This window comes from Elephas maximus, chromosome X, assembly GCF_024166365.1.
Source record: "Elephas maximus indicus isolate mEleMax1 chromosome X, mEleMax1 primary haplotype, whole genome shotgun sequence".
Lineage (NCBI taxonomy): Eukaryota > Metazoa > Chordata > Mammalia > Proboscidea > Elephantidae > Elephas > Elephas maximus.
In genome coordinates, this window is record NC_064846.1 from 75,414,584 (window position 1) to 75,436,470 (window position 21,887).

The following is a 21,887-nucleotide window of genomic DNA, read 5'->3' on the forward strand; positions in this document are numbered from 1 at the left end:
GTAGTGAAAATAGATAGACTTTTTTTTTTTTAATCTTGGGGGGATGCTTTCAGTCTTTCTCCATTAAAAACGACGTTAATCCAGAAAATGTTGTTAGCTGTGAATTTTTCAAAATGGTCCTTTATCATGTCGAGGAATTTTCCTTCTATTCTTAGTTTGTTGAATGTTTTTATCATGAAAATGTGTTAGATTTTGTGAAACGCTTTTTTTTTTTTTGCATTAGTTGATATATGTTCATGTGGTTGTTTTCCTTAGTTCTATTAATGTGGTGTATTACATTAATTTATATTCTTATGTTAAACCACCCTTCCATTCCTGGGATAAATTCCACATGGTCATGGTGTATAATCCTTTTAATATGCTGTTGGATTTCATTTGCTATTATTTTTGTTGTTGTTTATCCCTGTTGTCTGATTATTCTATAACAAATGTGTATTTTTTCCTTTTTTTATTAATGTACTTTAAATGAAGAATTACATAACAAACTAGCTTCTCATTAAACAATTAGTACACATACTGTTTTGTGACATTGGTTACCAACATCATGGCATGTCAACACTCTCCCTTCTTGACCTTGGGTTCCCCACTACCAGCTTTCCTGTCACCTCTTGCCTTCTCGTCCTTGTCCCTGAGCTGGTGTGCCCCTTTAGTCTTGTTTTGTTTTATGGACGTGTCTAAGCTTTGGCTGAAGGGTGAACCTCAGGAGTGACTTCATTACTGAGCTAAAAGGCTGTGCGGAGACCATATTCTCGGGGTTTCTCCAGTCTCTGTCGGACCAGTAAGTCTGGTCCCTTTTTGTGAGTTAAAATTTTGTTCTACATTTTTCTCCAGCTCTGTCCGGGAGGGACCCTCTATTGTGATCTGCGTCAGAGCAGTCGGTGGTGGTAGCTGGGTACCATCTAGTTGTGTTGGACTAGGTCTGGTGGAGGCTGTGGTAGTTGTGGTTTATTAGGCCTTTGGACTAATCTTTCCCTGGTGACTTTGGTTTTCTTCATTCTCCCTTGCTCCAGGCAGGGTAAGACTAGTGGAATATCTTAGATGGCCAGTCACAAGCTTTTAAGATCCCAGAGATACTCACCAAAGAAGAATATAGAACATTTTCTTTATAAACTATGTTACCCCAATTGAACTGGATGTTCCCTGAGACCATGGTCCCCATAGCCCTCAGCCCAGTAATTTGGTCCCTCAGGGAATGTGGATGGGTCTATGGAGCTTCCATGACCTTGCCTTGTACAAATCGTGCTGGCTTCTCCAGTATTGTGTGCTGTCTTACCCTTCACCAAAGTTAACCCAGTGCAGTCGAGACTTATCTATTGTCTATTTAGCATTTTTCCATCCCCACACCTCCCTTCTATCATAACCGTCAAAGCTTGTTTCGTTTTGTGCATAAACCTTTTCCTGAGTTTTTATAGTATTGGTCTTATACAATATTTGTCCTTTTGTGATTAACTTATTTCATTCAGGATAATGCCCTCCAGATTTATCCATGTTGTGAGATGCTTCGAAGATTCATCATTGTTCTTTATTGTTGCGTAGTACTCCATTGTGTGTGTGTACCGTAGTTTGCCCATTCCTCTGTTGATGGGCATCTTGGTTGTTTCCATCTTTTTGCTATTGTGAACAATGCTGCAATGAACATGGGTGTGCATAAGTCTATTCGTGTGATGACTCTTATTTCTCTAAGATCTATTCCTAGGAGTGGGATTGCTGACTCATATAGTATTTCTATTTCTAGCTTCTTTCTAATGATGCACCATATTGTTTTCCAAAATGGTTGTACCATTTTGCATGGCCACCAAGAGTGCATAAGAGTTCCAATCTCCCGGCAGCCTCTCTAACATTTGTTATTTTCTATTTTGTTGATTCCAGCCAGTAATGCCGGGGTGAGATGGTATCTCACTGTGATTTTGATTTGCATTTCTCTAACGCCTTGTTTAATGCCTACTGATGGAAACCCTGGTGGTGTAGTGGTTAAGAGCTAAGGCTGCTAACCAAAAGGTCAGCAGTTCGAATTGGCCAGGCACTCCTTGGAAATTGTATGGGGCAGTTTTAGTCTGTCCTATTTGGTTGCTATGAGTCAGAATCTACTAGATGGTAGCAGGTTTTGGTTTTTTAATGCCTGGTGATTGCGACCATTTCATCATGTGTCTGTTAGCTGCTTAAATGTCATCTTTGGTGAAGTGACTGTTCATCTCCTTTGCCCATTTTTTAATTGGATTATTTGTCTTTTTGTTGTAGAGGTGTTGTATTTTCCTGTAGATTTTAGAGATTAGACCTTTGTGGAATTTGTGATAGCCAAAATTTTTTTCCCAGTCTGTAGGTTCTCTTTTCACTCTTCTGGTGAAGTCTTTTGATGAGCATATTATCTAATTTTTAGAAGATCCCAATAATCTAGCTTATCTTCTAGAATTTGTATATTGTTAGCTATGGTTTGTATCCTATTAATGCCCTGTATTAGGGTTTCTAGCATTGATCCTATTTTTTCTTCTATTATCGTTGCAGTTTTTGGTTTCATATTTAGGTTGTTGATCCATTTTGAATTTTGAATTTTTTTGTGTGTATTGTGTGAGGTATGGGTCCTGTTTCATTTTTTTTTTTTTTTTTTTGCAGTTGGACATCCAGTTTTGCCAGCACTATTTGTTAAAAAGACTGTCTTTTCCTCATCTGATGGACTTTGGGTCCTTGTCGAAGATCAGGCAACCATAGGTGCATGGATTTACATCTGGGTTCTCAATTCTGTTCCATTTGTCAATGTTGTTGTACCAGTACCACGCTGTTTTGACTACCATAGACATATAGTATGTTCTGAGGTCAGGTAATGCAAGTGCTTCTACTTAATTCTTTTTCTTTAATAGTGCTTTACTTACCCAGGGCCTCTTCCCTTTCCACATGAAGTTAATGATTAGTTTTCTCATCTCTTTAAAGAATGCTATTGGTATTTGGATCAGGATTGCATTGTATTTGTAGATTGCTTTGGGTAAAGTCAAAATTTTCACAATATTGAGTCTACCTATCCATGAGCATGATATGTTTTTACATTTATGTAGATTTCTTTTGTTTTCTTGCAGTAGCGTTTTGTATTTTTCTTTGTATAGATCTTCTGCAACTCTAGTTACATTTATTCCTAAGTATTTATTTTTTTAGGGGGTAATAAAAATGGTACTGTTTTCCTGATTTCTTTTTCATCATTCTTTTTATTGGAGTATAGGAATCCAGTTGATTTTTGTATGTTTATCTTGTATCCTCCTTCTCTGCTGAATCTTTCTAATAGTTCCAGTAGTTTTCTCCTGGAATCTTTTGAGTTTTCTATGTATAGTATCATATTCTCCACAAATAGGGAGAGTTTTACTTCTTCCTTACCAATTTGGATGCGCTTTACTTCTTTTTCTTGCTTTATTGCTCTAGGTAGGACTTCCAGCACAATGTTAAGTAAGAGTGGTGATAAAGGGCATCCTTGTCTTGTTCCTGTTCTCACGGGGAATGTTTTCAGTCTGTCTCCATTAAGATTGATGTTAGCTGCTGCTTTTGTGTAGATGCCCTTTATTATACTGAGGAGTTTCCCTTCTATATCTATTTTATTAAGAGAGTTTTTTTTTTTTTTAATCAGGAATGCGTGCTGGACTTTGTCAAATGCCTTTTCTGCATCAACTGAGATGATCATATGACTCTTTTATTTTATCATGTGGTGGATTGCTTTGATTTTCTAATGTCAAACCATCCTTGCATACCTGGTATGAATCCCATTTGGTCATACTGTGTTTTTTTTTTTTGATATGAGGATGAATAGGCTATTGGCTAGAATTTTGCTGAAAATTTTTGCGTGTTTACTCATGAGAGATATTATTCTGTAATTTTCTTTTCTTGTGGTGTCCTGCCTGGTTTTCGTATCAGAGTTCATAAAATGAATTCAAAAGTATCCCTTCGTTTTCTACGTTCTGAAATAGTTTGAGTAGTACTGGTGTAATCTCTTCTCCGAATATTTGGTAGAATTCTCCAGTGAAGCTATCTGGGCCATGTCTTTTTGTTATTTTTGTTGGGAGTTTTTTTTTTTTTTTAAATACCATTTCATTGTCTTCTCTTATTATGGGTCTGTTCAGATTTTCAACATCATTTTGGGTTAGTTTAGGTAGGTTGTGTGTTTCTAGGAATTTGCCCATTTCCTCTATTTTTTCAAATTTGTTGGTGTATAGTTTTTCATAGTACTTTGTTATGATCCTTTTTATTTCAGTTAGGCCTCTTATAATGTTTTCCATTTCATTTCTTATTTGGGCTATTTGCATCCTCTTCTGTTTTTGTTTTATCAGTTTGGGCAGTGGTTTGTCGATTTTGTTGATCCTTTCATGGAGCCAACTCTTTGTTTTGTTGATTCTTTCTATTGTTTTTCTATTCTCTGTTTCATTTATTTCTGCTCCTATCTTTATTATTTCCTTTCTTCTGGTGGCTGTGGGCTTTTTTGCTTTTCCTTTTCTATTTGTTCTGGTTATGCATCTAATGTTTTGATTTTTTCCCTTCTTTTTTGATGTGTGCATCTATTGCTATAAATTGACCTTTGAACACTGTCTTTGCTGTGTTCCAAAGGTTTTGGTATGATGTGTTTTCATTCCAGTTTGATTCTAGAAATTTTCTGATTCCATCTTTGATTTCTTCTATTTCCTAGTGTTTTTTTGGCAGGGTGTTATTCAGTTTCCATGTAATTGATTATTTTTTTTTTTTTTCCTTGCTCTTCATGTTTATTTCTACTTTGGTGGTGTTGTGATCAGAGAAGGTACTTTGTATCATCTCAATTTTTTGGATTTTTTTGAGGATTGCTTTGCAGCCTAAGATGTGGTCTCTTCTGGAGAACGTTCCATATGCTTTGGAAAAGAATGTGTACTTTCCAGCTGTTGGGTGGAGTGTTCTCTATATGTCTATGAGGTCAAGTTGGCTGATTGTGCCCTTTAGATCTTCTGTATCTTTGTTGAGTTTCTTTCTAGATGTTCTGTGCTTTAGTGAGAGTGGTGTGTTGAAGTCTCTTACTATTATTAAGGAACAGTCAATTTCTCTTCTCAGTGCTATTAGAGTTTGTTTTATGTATTTTATTACTTGGTGTCACCTTGTATCCCTCTCCATTTGAAAGCTCTATACCTACATCATTTATTCCCTTTTTACTGTTCTGACTTTGTTGTCATTTACAGATTTACCTCTCTGGTTCCCTGCTAGAAATCTTTTAGTTTTGATTAATCTTTGAGCGTTCACTACCTAGGTTGGTATCTGGCTGGTTCAGTCTTGTGTCCTAGATTCAGGCTGTCATCTAATGTTGTTTGTTCTCAAATCAATGGACTCACTTTAATAATTCTTGTAAGTTTGGTTTAGTTTTTACATATTCCCCTAATTTTGGTTTATCTGGAAATGTTCTAATTTCACCATCATATTTGAATGAGAGCTTTGCAGGATATATTATTCTTGGTTAGCAATTTTTTATCTTTCAAGGTTTTATATATGTATATATATATGTATCATCCCATTGCCTTCTTGCCAGCATGGTTTCTGCCAAATAATTAGAGCTTAGTCTTATTGTTTCCCCTCTGTATGTGACTTTTTTTTTTTTTTTTTCAGGCTACTCTCAGAATTCTTTCTTTGTCTTTGGTTTTAGTGAGTGTGATTATGATATGCCTTGGTGATTTTCTTTTGAGGTCTCTCCTATATGGGATTCATTGAGCTTCTTGGATGGTCACCTTTTCATCTTTCATGATACTAGGGAAGCTTCTGTCAGCAATTTTTCAATGATCCTCTCTGTGTTTTCTTTTTTCTTCCCCTGTTCTGGAACTCCAATCAGTTGCAGATTTTTACTTTTGACTGTATCCCACATAATTCTCACGGTTTCTTCTCTTTTCTGATTTTCCTTCAAACAAAATTGTATCCAAGGGTTTTTCTTCAATTTCGCCGATCTTGTCTTCCATGATTTCAAAGCTGCTCCTCACCCCTTCTATGACACTGCTTATTTCTGAAATTTTGTTTATCTTTTGGATTTCTAATTGCTGTTTTTGTATGATTTCTAGTTGTGAATTTATTTTGGCATTTTTCCTTTATTATTTTCCTGAATTCTTCCATTTTTTGTCTGTATTTTCCATGAATTTGCCTGCCTTTTCCATGAATATATCTATTTTTTCTGTATTTTTGTCTGCTTTTTGCTTCAACTCTTGGAGAGCTCTAAATATTAGAGATTTGAATTTCCTATCAGGTAGTTCTAGTGCATTTTCTTCTACTGGAAAGTCATCTGGTATTTTATTTTGGACCTTTACCGGAACCATCCTGTCCTGTTTTGTTTTGTTTTATTTCAATATGTTTTGATATTGTCTGCTGTCTTCAGAACATTCAGTATTTATTTTCTTCATTTATTGATTGTAGATCTGTTTGCTTCATCCTGCTTTTTTGTTTTATTTGGTTATATCTGAGCAGCGAGCTGTGCATTCTTTGTTGTTTGCTTATCTGTGGGCACAACACTTCTCACCACCTTGTCCAATGTGCAAGGTCACTCACTTATCTATGGTGCAGCAAGACAGGTCCAATGGAAGGGGAGGGGCTGGGATGGGCTGTTTGTGGCACATGCTGGGGCCGACAGGGCGAGGCCAGGGATCAGTGCAGACAGGTTCCTGTAGACCATGCCTGTGCTGCTCAGTGGTGCATTGTTCAGCACACAGTGCAGATAAAGGAAAAAGTGCCCCAAGAAAGCCCACTGGATGTGTGTCCCCAGATGAGCAGTACTGCAAAGTCCATATGGCACAAGGCACCAGGTGTTCAGGAGAAGGGTAAGGAAGGAAGTTAGAGAGAGACAAGAAACTGAGAAAAAAAGAAGAAAGAAAAAAGAAAAAAATGCCCCAAGGGAGCCCTCTGGATGTAGGCTCCCAGCCGAATGGCACTGCACAACATATCAAGAAGGGTAAGGAAGGAAGGTGGGGGGAGAGAAAGAAAGACAAAAAAAATACCCCAAGGGAGCCCACTGGTGTGATGGTGTGGACCGGGAAAGTGGCTCCCCAGCTGTGTGGCACTGCACAGCCCATTGAGAAGGAGCAGAGATGGCACATGGTGCCAGATGTTCAGGAGAAAAGACGGGAAGGATGGTAGAGGGAGACAAGAAAAAGAGAAAAGAAAAAAAAAATCCCCAAGGAAGTCCACTGGTTTGGCAGCGCAGACCGGGGAAGTGGCTCCCAAGCGACTAGGCACTGCACAGCACGTCTAGAAGGGGCAGAGATGGCACACAACACCAAGTACTCAAGAGTCAGGAAAAGAAGAAAACTATAAAAAGGCAAAAAATCAAGAAATGAAGAAAAACCAAAAGGAAAAAAGAAAAGAAAAAAAATGCCCCCGGGGATTCCACCAATGTGGTGGTGCAGACCAGGGAAGCAGTCCCCTAGCCAGGTGATGTTTCACAACCTGTCAAGAAGAAGCAAAGATGGCACACAGAGCCAGGTGTTCAAGAGAAAGGAAGGGAAGGAGGTGAGAGGAAGAAGAAAAAAAAATAAGCTTAGTAAGCAACAACAGCAACAAGAAAACGGCACTGAAGTAGCTGGCTGGTATGGGTGGGGTGAACTCAAGTGGCAAAGAGCCAGGACATCTCTGGCCAAAGGACCTCAGCCGGCCGGGAAGTGGTGGAGGCCAAACACGGGGAAGAAGGGTAGGGGGTGGGAAAACGTATGTCGCTGGTTACCAGGTGCTCTATCTCCTGCTGGGAGCTCCATGAAGCTGCCTTCTCAGACTCCCTGCCTGATGATTTTGTTTTCATTGCTCTTTAAATATCTTGATTTCTTTCATTGGCCTATAGATTTCTTAAGCATGTGATTGTATTTCCACATATTTGTGAAATTTTCAGTTTTCTTCTTCTTATTGATTTTTAGCTTCATTCCAAGCGGTCAGAGAAGATATTTTGTATGATTTAATACTTTAAAAATTTATTAATACTTGTTTTGTGGCCTAATATATGGTCTATCCTAGAGAATATTCCACGTGCACTGAAGAATGTGTATTGTTCTGTTGATGAACAGAATGTTCTACATATGTCTTATTAGGTCTAGTTGGCTTTGCTTGAATATCAGGAGCTAAAAAGGGTAAAAAAAAAAAAAAAAAAAAACCACCTTCTCCATACTTAGCAGTTTGGATCTTATAGGGAATTTCCTTTAACATTCAGTCAGGTTTACGCTGAGCCTAGAGATCAGCTTGAGGTGAAAGTTTAAGTCTTCTCAGGTATTTTGTGTGCATGTGCCTTGCCCTGGGCATGTGTGTCACTTTCTAAATCCCTCTGTACATATCTTTGTTCTTGAATGTCCTAATTAGACAAATAAACTCTTCATAGCTTTTCTTCCTGAAATTTAGATTGTCTATTTTTATTGTATATGTCACCCACAATTTTTTTCCAGGAAAGAACATATTGTTGTTAGCCTTATAATGTTTTCAAACAATTCCCATTATTTTTCCAGTCTGAGTGATTTCCAAGTTTGGCAAAACAGATATGAGCACCTTGCATCCATCCTCCCAGTAGCTCCTAGACAGGTTAGAGTAAACATATAAAACAATTTGATAATAAGGTCTGTTATTCTCCAGCCAGGACCAGTGGGGAAGGTCCCACACTGGGAACATGGCCTAGTGTTGTGGAGACCACTGCTGAGCCAGGGAGGGGATGGGACAAAAGTAAGTAAAAGCACCAACAAGCTTTCCCACTGTTTTTAAGTTTCTTTTTTCTTGGTTTGGTGTTTGTTTGCTGTAGACCTTTGAATGTTTTCCAGAGTTCTGACAAAGTTGGTTCTGACAGTTCCTACTTGTTTTTTCCATGTTTATATTGGTGGATAGGAGCTTGGAGCTGCTTATTATGCCGTTTTTCTGATGTTTTCTGTAAGTTTTTTAGAAAAGATAGAAATTATTTTAAAGAAATAAAATGAAGGTAGAGAGTAATCCATTGGAGCAAGCAAGAAAAAATATTACTTCAAATGGTAAATAGTAAACTTTAGAATATGTAATACAGGAAGGCATATATAGATATAAAAATATAGGCTTATGAAAAGAAAAATACTTTCAATACTGTAGGATATGAGAGAACTGAGGAACAAATTTAGCTTTGAAATTGATAAACTTCTGTTGATGCTATTGTCAGAGGTAACCTCTTGGCGTGAAAGGACTATCAGTTGAGTACGAATGGTATTTCTTGGGTTCGTAAGAGAATTTTCTATCTTTCATTCTAAAAATTCCAAATGCCAATTGTGAAATTCACCTTCAGATGTTGATTGACCATATGAAAACAGGTGTTCAAAAGATATAGTACAAAAGGTGCCTGAAATAGAGCAGGCATTGATTTAGAAGAAAATATGAAAATTTGGTGTGGAGGTAGCAATAGGAAGAAATAGTTTCAAGTAGCAGAGAGTGATAAAGTATGTCAAATCCTCCAGATATCCCAAGAGTTTATTCAGGTCAAAACATCTGATGCTGAGAACCTCTTTATTTCTAAAAACTGAGAACAGTATCTTCAAGCAAAAACCTAAAGAAAATAAATCAAACAGATCACCTCAGACTGAAACCCTAAAGGAATCATGGACCTCTATCAGCTGGGCCTGGAGGCTGATGTCAACTTCATAAAATAAAACTGTTGTAGCCATACTAGCCCAGCAAGTTTACAGAATCATTGGATTATTCCCAATGATATAGTAAGTCAACTTTTGGAAGATGGCATTAATGATTAAATGCTTTGAAGAGACTGAATTTAACACTGCAATTTTTATAACATAATGCACACCATATGGACTATATGGAAAACCCTGGGCTGCAAAAGCACAAAAAAGTTAGTTCCTAAATAACACCAGTGGTCCCCAGGCTTTTGACCAGATATATTTTCCTAATACCTAGGAGTTGCAGCATGATTTTACCCTACAGATCTTACCATAAAGAGCCAGCCAAGATACACGTCAATAAAGATGCAGGTCTCTCAATAAAGAATTACAATAATGAAGGAGAAAGGAAAAAATAATAAAGAAAATTAAGAACTAGGAGGAAGAGGTAGAAGAAGAGGAAAAAGATAAAAGGTAAAAGAGAAAAAATACTGCAAGTAGAGATTAGTCAACAATTCTCTTATGAATACTGTCTTGGCAAATTCCAATTTAAATAAATACCATAGATTATGAGATAATGTATTATTCTCATTTGAATTTATCCTGAAGAACAAACCAGTAAACAATTGGTTTTATAAAAGGAGAAATAAACATAATAAAGGTATTTTAAAGTAGATGTCAAAAACGCATCACAAGAAAATGAAGAGACTGTGGCAACACAAGTAGAATCTTACATGCAATTTTGGAACAATTAAGGTAAGATCATAAGAAAAACCGTGACACTTTAAAAACAATACAAAGTTTGTAGAGCCAATTTTCATGTATTATTTCATTTGCTCATCACTGTCACCCAGTAAAGAGGCTATTGTGATTATTCATATTTTATAGATAAGGAAATTGAATCATTGGGAAATAAAAAGATTTAACAAACAACTAATAATTCCTAAATATTAGGATCAAATTCTAGATTATGCCAGTTCATGTTTTATACATAGTGGTTCTTTATAACTTAATTCTTAATAACTTCTTAATAAATATTTACCTATTAAAATTCCATTTTGACAGCAAAAGAATCTAGAATCCTATTCTGAATCTAAAATGGAACTACTAGCTTAGTGGGATTTGCTTATATGTGAGAATAAAATCGTTCTTATGAGGAATTCTACTTCCTGTGTTTTAGGAATATCTGCAGTGAAATCCTCGTGTACTCAAGCTTTTCTGTGTCTCTTTACTTATCCTTCCCACTTTTCACCATGCTTACATATTCCAACATCCACTAGGTAGCTCCTATAGATTGTACAATCCACCAGTAACACCAAATTTAACTAAGTGAAAACCCCAAGTCTTCACTTTCACACCCACACACACTGCCTTCTCCGTATTTCCCTATTGTCAGAAGTAATCATTGTTCCTTAGGCCTTCAGTGTTAAGCAAATGCTCAATATCTCTGTGTTCTTCATTCTATAAACAAAACAAAACAAAAAAAATAGCACATTAGATGGTCCTTAGAGATTAGCTCAATCAAGCTCAATCCTCTCGTTTAACATATAAGGCAACCAACCTGAGGCAACGGAACTTGCGCAAAATAATACAACTAGTTAGTAGCAGAGTAAGAACGCAAACCAAAACCTTTCCATTATGCTACCTTAATCCATTCCACAACTTGTATTACATTTCTAATTGGAGAGAAAGAAAAAAACAGAGTAAATATGGAGATTGGAGAAATGATCAATTTCCGTTTTCATGACAATTGCCAGAACTTTTTTTCTTTTATGGAGGAATGTTCAATGGGTGCAACTATCCCACTCCATTCAAGTAGTGATGTTTCAAACAAATAAACAAACACAAAATTAAAAATTAGTTTTTTTCAAACTAGTTTTACTGCAATATTATGCTGAACATGTTTCAGGGAACTTCCAGATTAAGATGGACTAGGGAGAAAAGCCTGGTGATTCACTTTCAAAAATCAGCCAGTGAAAACTCGATAGATGGCAGTAGTCCAATCAGCAATTGGTCAGAGGGATGGCACAGGACCGGGCAGTGTTTTGCTCCATTGTGCATGGGATCCCCATGAGTCAGGAGCGGACTCTGGCAGCTAGCAAAAACGGAGAATAGTATATTTCATGTAAAAGATTGTGCCTTCCATGTCTCCTCTTCTGCATCTAGATTCTAGAATCCTATTCTGAATCTTAAATGGAGCTATTAGCTTAATGGGATTGCTTTTACGTGAGAATAAAATCCTTCTTATGAGGAATTCTACTTCCTATGTTTTAGGAATATCTGAAGTGATATCCTCCCTTCTCCTAAAACATTGAGGTCTTTGTCTTTCTCCTTCGATACCACTCCTGAGGAAGGATATAGAGATTCATTGCAGCGGGAGCTGGAGTATCAGCCAGTTCATATAGCAACAGTCTCTATGGAGGTTTCTATTAGGGAATTCAAGGGGCCCACTTTGCTTTGCCAACAGAGGATTCCAGGGCCAGACTGGCATTATGGGATCCATCAACATACAAAGAATCCCTGGTGGTGCAGTGGTTAAGTGCTCAGCTGCTAATCTAAAGGTAGGTGGTTTTAACCCACCAGCCACTCCATGGAAGAAAGACGTGGCAGTCTGCTTCTATAAAGATTAAAACCTTGGAAACCTCATGGGATAGTTCCACTCTGTCTTATAGGGCTGCTATGAGTCAGAATCTATTAGAGGGCAATGTGGCTTTTTTTTTTATCACTATTATTTAATCAACATAGAAGGCTGGAAGTTAGCTAGGGCTTGGAGTCAATTTCAGAGAAAGCCAGCTCTGCTTAGCCCCAGAATGGGTCAACACTGATATGAAAAATGGTGCTAAAGGCCTATCAACCATTTATTAAAACCTCATGCCTTTTACCAAAATTCAAATAAATAAAAGGTGTTTCCTACACATCATCACCTCTCCTCATCCTAACTCAACCCTAAACCTACCTTATTTAAGAAAAAACTACCTCTGGGCTGCTTGGACTGGCTAGTGTAGGCAAGATCTATCTTCCACACTGACCAATGCATGGAGTTCTAGCCACAATATCTGACTCAGTTCCCTGATGCTCTTATGCCCAGAGGACTTTAAAGAAGTCATTGTCACCACAGTAAGTATTCCAGGAGATGTCGGGTATCCAGTAGGTGTGCCATTCTGTACTCCTCAGCACAATATGTTGATGGTAACCTCTTGGTATATTGATATTGAAGGAAATCAGTATACTTCTGCTCCTCTGGAAATTATTGTAGATTTCAATCATAATTTCCTCATTTGAAGGTTTAATTGTAGGATCTATTTTATAACTATGGTGCTTATCTTCTTGATAGGAAGGGATGAAGTTAGACTTATAGGTCTTTCTAAACTTGGGAGTATCTCTTCCCTCCCCCTCACTTGGGCACAGAAAACATTGACTGGTGCCCTTATGGAGGTAGTATATGAAATAGAGAAGTCTTCAGTTCATATAGGAGTCACAGAGGCCAGCAAAGACCATACTCTTCAGACTCCAGAGGGAGATTACCCATCGTAGCCTCAGCAAGCACACTGGCACTCCAGTTAACATAAATGCACACTCTGTCAGAAACAGCTTCCTCATACCCAGACTCCCAGCATAAACCACAGGATCCCTGATCCCTAACCTCTTATAGTCAGGCAGTTTGGCAATGGTTTCTAGGCATCAGAGAATTTTCAGGTAGACTCGTTTACTCAGCAAACCAAACTCTGATAAAATTTGTGTCTATCCGGGAAGGTGCTGCTCAGCCTCTTCATATGATTCATATCCATTATAAGATATATGGCGAGCAGTCTGCCAGGTGGTGTTAAGCTTGCTGGCATAATTGACCCACTTATCTGGAAGTAGAATGAATAAGTGTGTGTGCTACACACTGGTCAGTCTAGCATACAGCAGAACACAGTGAAAGAATTTTACCCTGGATTTACTGAAGTCACAGAAGCCCTGGTCTGTACAAGTATTCCAATTCCTGTTCTTATTGCCACCAACATTCCTCCAAAACTCTAGTTTAATGATTCAATTCTGTTTTAATGTTAAATAATTCAATGTTTTTATTTCAACAAATATTAATTAAACATATACAAGATATCAGGCACTGCTTTAGAAACTGGGGTTGGCAAAAAACAAAATGGAGCCCCTGCCATAACAGTTTATAGTCTAGTCAGGGAGACCTTTAATTACCCAGGTCACTGCAGGACAAGGTTATGAGTGCTAAAATGAGATAAACACAGGGTGTTCTGGAAGCATACGGTAATGGCAACAATCTAAGCTTGGAGTCGCATGGAAGGCTTTCTAGCATAAGGGTATTTAAGCCCAAATTTGAAGGACAAATACAAGTGGCAAAGATGAAGAGAGGATTCTTAAATGTTAATTTCTTTATTCTGTATGTGTGATTGTCTACATTAACTTTAGTGTGATATTTGAGATCCAGTTTTACATTTATCAAAAATAACATGTATTGTTTTTCTTACTAGAAAATAGTACATATTTACTCTGGAAAAAATTGAAAATACAGATAAGCAGTAAGAATAAAATACAAATCATTTCTAATCCCACAAACCTAGATAATCTGTTATCACCTTGATAGGATGAATACTTCCAAGTCATTTTTTCTATGCGTATACATTAGTCTGCATTTTTAACACAAAAATAAATTATCATGCGGTGCATATTGTCCTGTTACCTGATTTTTAAATTTTCATTTAATAGACCATGGCCATCTTTATGTGTCATTAAATATTCTTTTATGAGTTTATCTTTTGTTAAAAAAAAAAAAAACATACCAGTGATATCAGCAAGAGAAAATTGAACACAGAGAGGTCTTGGATTTTCTTTGGCTTCAGAGAATGTTCTAAAAAAGGATTTGGGGAAGATAAGCATATACTGCATGATTTATTGTCGGTCTTGCTGTTGTTCTTTCTTCTTTCTTTTCTCTTCTTAAATCTGGATAAAGAAGAGGGAGAGAACAAAGCTGCCAGTGCAAGGCAATGGATTGTGATTTTTGTTTTGTTTTCTTTTTAAATAGCAGAATGTGGGGGGAATCATATCTAAGAATTAGGAAGCTATTTAAAAACAGATGAAGCAGTTAGGTGAAATCACAATCATTTAATACAGCAACATAAGTTTGTTTTGGGTTAAAACCAAAAATGATAGAAGAAAGGTGATAGCCTTATTATTGTTATTTTTTTCTTAATTTAAGGTAGAAATAAGGCTCCCTTTTATTTTCTCTAAAAAAGTCTGGATAATAATATCTCTCTTATCTAACTCAACAGCATTGTTGAGAATCTCGATTAAAATTATATATGTGAAAGTGCTTTGCAGATTGCAAATGCCTATAAAAATTTTAGAACATATTACTTTCCCTCCTGCCTACCCTCTCTTCTTTTATTCTTTTCTTCCTTCCTCAGGAAAGAGTGCACTCAAAACTGTGCATATATGAGCAGGATAAATGTGGGCATAATTAAGTAGCTACCAAGGAATGATGGAGGAATATAGCTATCTGAGTATTTTAAGGAATTGGCACAGAATTTGCAAAAAAAAAAAAAAAAAAAGTCTTTCCCATGGTAAGAAAGTCTTAAGCAGAATATTATGTGTATTGTGTATATATATGTGTGTACATATATATATATATATACACACATATTTTTTTAATGAGGACTAGAGGGGTAAATTGCTGTTGACACAATATTTCTGAAGGAGAAGGGCAGAGAACCTAGGAAAGGTCACTAAGGGAAACTTTCAGGATGAATGGCTGTGACTCAGGGCTAGGGCATGAGAAGAGAGAAGGGAGCAGTGGAGATGCAGGAACTATTGCCTTACCCTTGTTTATCTACACCTCCATACTAATAGCCAATGATTGTCTAGTACTTAGTGTGTGCCCAGCACTGCCTAGCTTTAATGTGACTGAGCTTCTCACACAACCCTGTGAGGTAGGTACTATTGTTTTCCCCACTTTACAAATGAGGAAGCTGAAGTTGAAGGAGAGTAATAAACACTTGCAAGGCTCTGGAGGTACAATGTGCTGGAAACTCTTGTGGCATAGTGGTTAAGAGCTACGGCTGCTAACCAAAAGGTCAGCAGCTCAAACCACCAGGTGCTCCTTGGAAACTCTATGGGGCTGTTCTACTCTGTCCTATAGGGTCACTATGAGTTGGAATCGACTCAACCGCAACAGGTTTGGTTTTTGGAGGTGCAGTGCTTAAGAGCTCAGCTACTAACCAAAAGGTCGTCAGTTCCAATTCACCAGCCAATCCTTGGAAACCCTATGGGGCAGCTCTACTCTGTCCTGTAGGATCCTTATGAGTTGGAATCGACTTGCTGGCAACTGGTTTTCCTTTTGGTTTGGTGTAACTGTTAGATGACAAAATCAGAATTTGAACGCAGGCCCTTAAGCTTATTCCAGAATGTATCACCTCGGCTCTAAAAGTGATTTTCTGAAACCAATACTTTCTTCGCTGAATCTGCTAGATAACTTTTCCTAGATATCCTTTCATTATGTCATCTGCAAAACCTACTGTGTCATGGCTAATCCCTGCCAATCGTTAAATCCTTTCTTTAAGTGGGCCTACCCTACATCTCTTACCTTGTTTCCTACTTTCCTGATACACACCTAGTCCCCCACTTCAGTAACATCTTTGAAGAATAAACTACTCCTTGTGTCAAAAAAAGAATTAAAAAGTCTAGTTAATTCAATCAGTTTAGTGATAAGAATTAACCTCCCAGTTTTCTTTGCCTCAAACAGACCAAAACACAAGCAAACAGATGGAAGTTTTGAAATTTCCTTTTTTTTTTTTTGTCACTTTCAATTCAACCCAGTGAACATTTATTGAGCACCCATTATATGCATGGAACCCTGGTGGTGCAGTGGTTAAGAGCTACAGCAAGCTACAGCTGCTAACCAAAATGACAGCAGTTGGAATCCACAAGCTGCTGCTTGGAAACCCTACAGGGCAGTTCTACTCTGTCCTATAGGGATGCTATGAGTCAGAATCAACTGGTTGGCAACTGGTTTATTACATGCATAGATAGTCTTGTTTGTTAGGAATACAAAGATTAAGCCATGGATTCCAGCACTAAAGGGGTTTTAATATGGTTGAGAAGACTAATATGGACGATAATGGCAAAGAAAAAGATGAAACACTAAAAAAGGTGTATTAATAATGAACATTGATTATAAGTTTAAATCATTTTCTTCCTTCTTTTTTGATCTGGGAGTAATGCAGAGACTTAGGAGCTGTAGTACTTTTTGGATCTCTTTCATTATTAATTTATTTTGATTGATTTATTTGCCATTATTAAAACTGCAACATATCAGAGTCAGTTCTAATTAAGAAGCATGAATTCTTAATGAAACTAACAAAATCTGGTTTTAAAATCAATATGGCCTCTTAAATGAAGATTACCTGCCAAGTGTCATTATACCCAGAAGTGGATATGCTGTCTTCATGGGAGATGGACTTATAAAACTGTTAATATACACACCTACACAGTTTTTACTCTAAATACCAAATGCTGGGGAATCCTTTTTATCTATATGAGGCCCTTAGATATTACATTTTAAATGTATGATTTCACACTTTTGTCTCAATAAGTAGAATAACACAATAATAAGTGGGTTTGGTTTTTTTTTTTGTTTAATCCCTTATATTATTACACTGGAGTCAAGTGTGAGAAATAACTTGGTACTTTTTCCAGGAAGATAAGCTTATCTGTATTTATAACTATCCCTTGTCTCTAAAAGTAATTGCATTGTTGTTCATATGCAAATGTACAAGACACATCCTCTGAGACTCAGAGATGAAATTATCCTTAATTTTCATCTATCTGTATTATTGTCACTGTATTTGTGAGAGATTCGTTGGAACGATTTATGGTGATTTTAAGGGAAATGTGTGTGCAAATTAACCTCATTTAATTTTTATAAAAATTGCACCAGCTCTTTGGATTTCTCAATTTTATTTTGAAGATGAATAGTCTACAAATGATATTCTCATGTGAAGCACCTACAATTGACTAGCTTAGTGATAACAATACATTTATTGCTGGCATTTTCATGTTATTAATAAAAATGAGAAGACAGCTGCTAATAAAATTTTCACTATTTCTAATTCACCAGAAAAGTGGGGATTAAAAATGAACTTTACTGTGAAAAAGTACATATTGAGCATTCCTCAGGCCATTACTAGAATGCGTTTTTAATATGACATATTTTTAAACTTTAATTAGAATAAAAATTATAAAATGTTCTAAATGTGTTATTAAAAGAAATGATCATCTGTTATTTTTTGTAAACTCAGAGTCATTACTAGATTCTGTCCCAGTGATGGAAAAAGACATTATTTCTTTTCATTTTGAAGAAAATGATCACTTAAGACAGGAGTTGTTGTTGTTAGGTGCCATTGAATCGGTTCAGACTCATAGCGGCCTTATGCACAACAGAACAAAACACTGCCGGGTCCTGCGTCATCCTCAAGATCGCTGTTATGCTTGAGCCTATTGTTACAGCCACTGTGTCAATCCATCTAGTTGAGGGTCTTCCTCTTTTTCACTGACCCTTTACTTTACCAACCATGATATTCTTCTCCAGGAACTGATCCCTTCTAATAAAATGTCCAAAGTAAATGGGACGAAGTCTGGCCAACTTCGCTTCTAAGGAGTATTCTGGCTGTACTTCTTCCAAGACAAATTTGTTCATTCGTTTGGCAGTCCATGGTAGATTCAATATTCTTCCCCAACACCATAATTCAAAGGGTCAATTCTTCGATCTTCCTTATTCATTGCCCAGCTTTCACGTGCATACGATTGTCCAGCTTTTACGTACATACGAGGCAATTGAAAACACCGTGGCTTGGGTCAGGTGCGCCTTAGTCTTTAAAGCGATATCTTTGCTTTTTTTTTTTTTTAACACTTTAAAGAGGTCTTTTGCAGCAGATTTGCCCAATGCAATGTGTCATCTGATTTCTCAACTGCTGCTTCCATGGGTATTGATTATAGGAGTATAGCTGTTAAATAGAATTACTCAGCAGCATAAACAAAAACCAAACCCACTGCCATCCAGTCAATTCAGACTCATAGCGACCCTGTAGGACACAGTAGAACTGCCCCATAGAGTTTCCAAGAAGCGCCTGGTGGATTTAAACTACCGACTTCTTGGTTAGCAGCCATCCTGCTTAACCACTCGGCCACCAGGGTTTCCCTCAACAACATAATTGGGGTTAAATAGCCCCCAACCAAACCAAACCTGTTGCCCTCTAGTTGATTCCAACTCATAGGACCCTATAGGACAGGGTAGAACTGCCTCCATAAGGTTTCCAAGGAGCACCTGGTGGATTTAAACTACCAACCTTTTGGTTAGCAGTCGAACTCGTAACCACTATACCACCAGGATTTCTGAAATGGTCACAGTGGCGCAGACAAGCTGATTATAGGAGGAGAATAGGACAATCAGTAGATATAAAAATAAAAGAGGTAAATTTAACACAGCTTGGACCTGTAACTAGTAAGAGAAATATAAAATTTAAAAATATGTACATAAATTAAGCAAACATCTAAGGGTACTGGAGTGAGGTGTTTTATAGAAAAGGTCAGTGAGGAGAATGGAAAACCGTGTGCTACAATGGTAAAGAAAAAGATCAAGGACAATTTGAGAATAATCTAATCAATTTCAAAAGTACTATTTTCTCCAGGTATTTCTAGTTTTTGTTTGTTTTTCTCCTTTTGACAAAAATCTTTTTTTTTCCTTAAACATACAGATTTTTATTTTATTTCATTGTGGTAAAATATATATAGCAAAACATTAGCCATTTGAACCATTTTTAAGTGTATAATTAAGTGACATTAATTACCTTCACCATGTTTTGCAACCATCACCACTATCTATCACCAAAAGTCATTCATTATCCCAAACAGAAGTTAACTACCCCATAAGCAATAACTAACTCCCCATTTCCCCTTCCCTGATAAACCACTAATAAACTGTGTTTCTATAAATTTCTCTTTTCTAGATATTTCATGTAAGTGGGAGCATATAATATTTGTCCTTTTGTGTCTGACTTACTTCACTTAAAATAATGTTTTCAAAGTTCATCCATGCCATAGCATGTATCAGGAGTTCATTTCTCTGTATGGTTGAATAATATTCCATTGTACGGAGCCCTGGTGGTTCAGTGGTTGAGAGCTCAGCTGCTAACCAAAAGGTCGGCACTAGGAATCTACTAGCCTCTCCTTGGAAACCCTGTGGGGAAGTTCTACTCTGTCCTATAGGGTCACTATGAGTCGGAATCAACTCGACGGCAACAGGTTTGGTTTTTTTGGTTTTGGTGTGCATATACCATATTTTGTTTATCCATGCTTCTGATTTTGGTCATTTGGATTTTTTTCACCTTTCAGTTATTGTGAATAATGCTGCAATGGACATTGGTGTACAATACCTGAGTCTTTGATTTCAAGTTTGAGAAACTGTCAAACTGTTTTCCAGAGTGCCTGCATCATTTATGTTCCCACCAGCAAATAGACTAGGCTTCCAGTTTCTCCACGTCTTCACTAGAATTGATATTTTTCATTTTTCTGATAATAGCCATCCTAGCAGGTGTGGAGTGGCATCTCATTGGGTTTGGTTTGCATTTTCCGTGAATAATGGCACAGAGCATCTTTCCATATGCTTATTGACCAGTTGAATATCTTCCTAGGAAAAATGGCTGTTCAAGTCCTTTGTCCATATTTTAGTTTGGTTGTTCATCTTTTTGTTGTTGAGTTGTAGAAGTTCTTATAATACATTCTCAGTAGTATGACCCCCAGATATTTTCCCCCATTCTGTAGGTTGTTTCTTCCCTTCCTTCATAAAGTGCTTTGATTCAGACATTTTTAATTTTGATGAAATACAATTTATCTAGGTTGTCTTTCGTTACTTGTGCTTTTGTTGTCATATCTAAGAATTCATTGTTTAAAAGCAGGTCCTGAAGCTGTATGCCTATGTTTTTTTCTAAGAGTTTTATGGCATTAGTCCTCATATTTAGGTCATTTATCCAGCTGAGTTATTTTTCATATATGGTGTGAAGTATGGGTCCTTCATTCTTTTGCATGTGAAGCTCCAGTTGTCCCAGCACCATTCCTTAAGACTGTTCTTTCTCCACTGAATGGAATTGACATCTTTGTCAAAAATCAATTGAGCATAGATGTATGGGTTTGTTTCTGGACTTCCAATTTTATTACACTGGTCTGTATGTTTATCCTTATACCAGTACCACACTACTTTGATTGCTGTAGTTTTGTAGTATGTTTTAAAATCAGGAAGTATGAATCTTCCTACGTTATGGATTGAATTGTGTGCCTCCATAATATGTGTTGAATTCTTGGCCTTTGTACCTGTGGCTATGATCCTGTTTGATAACAGTGTTTTTGTTTTATTATATTAATGACATCATACCAGTATAGGGTGAATGATAAACCTAATCTCTTCTGGATTACAAAAAGATACAAAGGCATACACATGCAGCAAAACAGAGGCTGTGTGAAGATTGTCTACAAGCCAAGAAATGCCAAGGAAGCAAGGGATGCCTGGGGCACCAACAAGGAAGAAACTGAAACAGCTGAGAACCTGATTTGGACTTTTAGCTTCCAGAACTGTAGGAAAATAATTTTTTTTTTCTTTAAAATCACCAACTTGTAATATATTTTGTTATGGCAGCACTAGGTAACAAGGCTTCCTAATTTATTCCCCCCCCCCACCCCCAAGATTACTCTGGCTGTTGAAGGCCCTTTGCAATTACACATGAATTTGAAGAATGGCTTTTCCAATCCTGAAGCTGTTGGAATTTTGATAGGGCTTGCATTGAATCTATGGGTCTTTTTGAGTAGAATGAACATCTTAACAATATTAAGTCTTCCAGTCCATTAACATGGATGCCTTTCCATTTATTTAGATCTTCTTTAATGTCTTTTAGTAACATATTATAGTTTTTAGTGCACAAGGCTTTCATCTTCCTGGTTAAATTTATTCCGAGGTATTATTCTTTTCGATACTGATGTGAATGAAATTGTTTTCTTAATGTTCTTTTCTGATTACTCGTTCCTTTTGTATAGAAGCACAACAGATTTTTGTGTGTTGACGTAGTATCCTGACAATTTGCTGAAACCATTTATTAGCTCTAGTAGCTTTCTTGTGGCTCCTTTGGAATTTTCTATATATAGGATTATTTCATCTGAAAATAGAGTTGGATTTACTTCTTAGTTTCTGATCTGGATGTCTTTTCTTCCTTTTTCTTGCCTAATTGCTCTGGTTAGAACTTCCAGTACAATGCT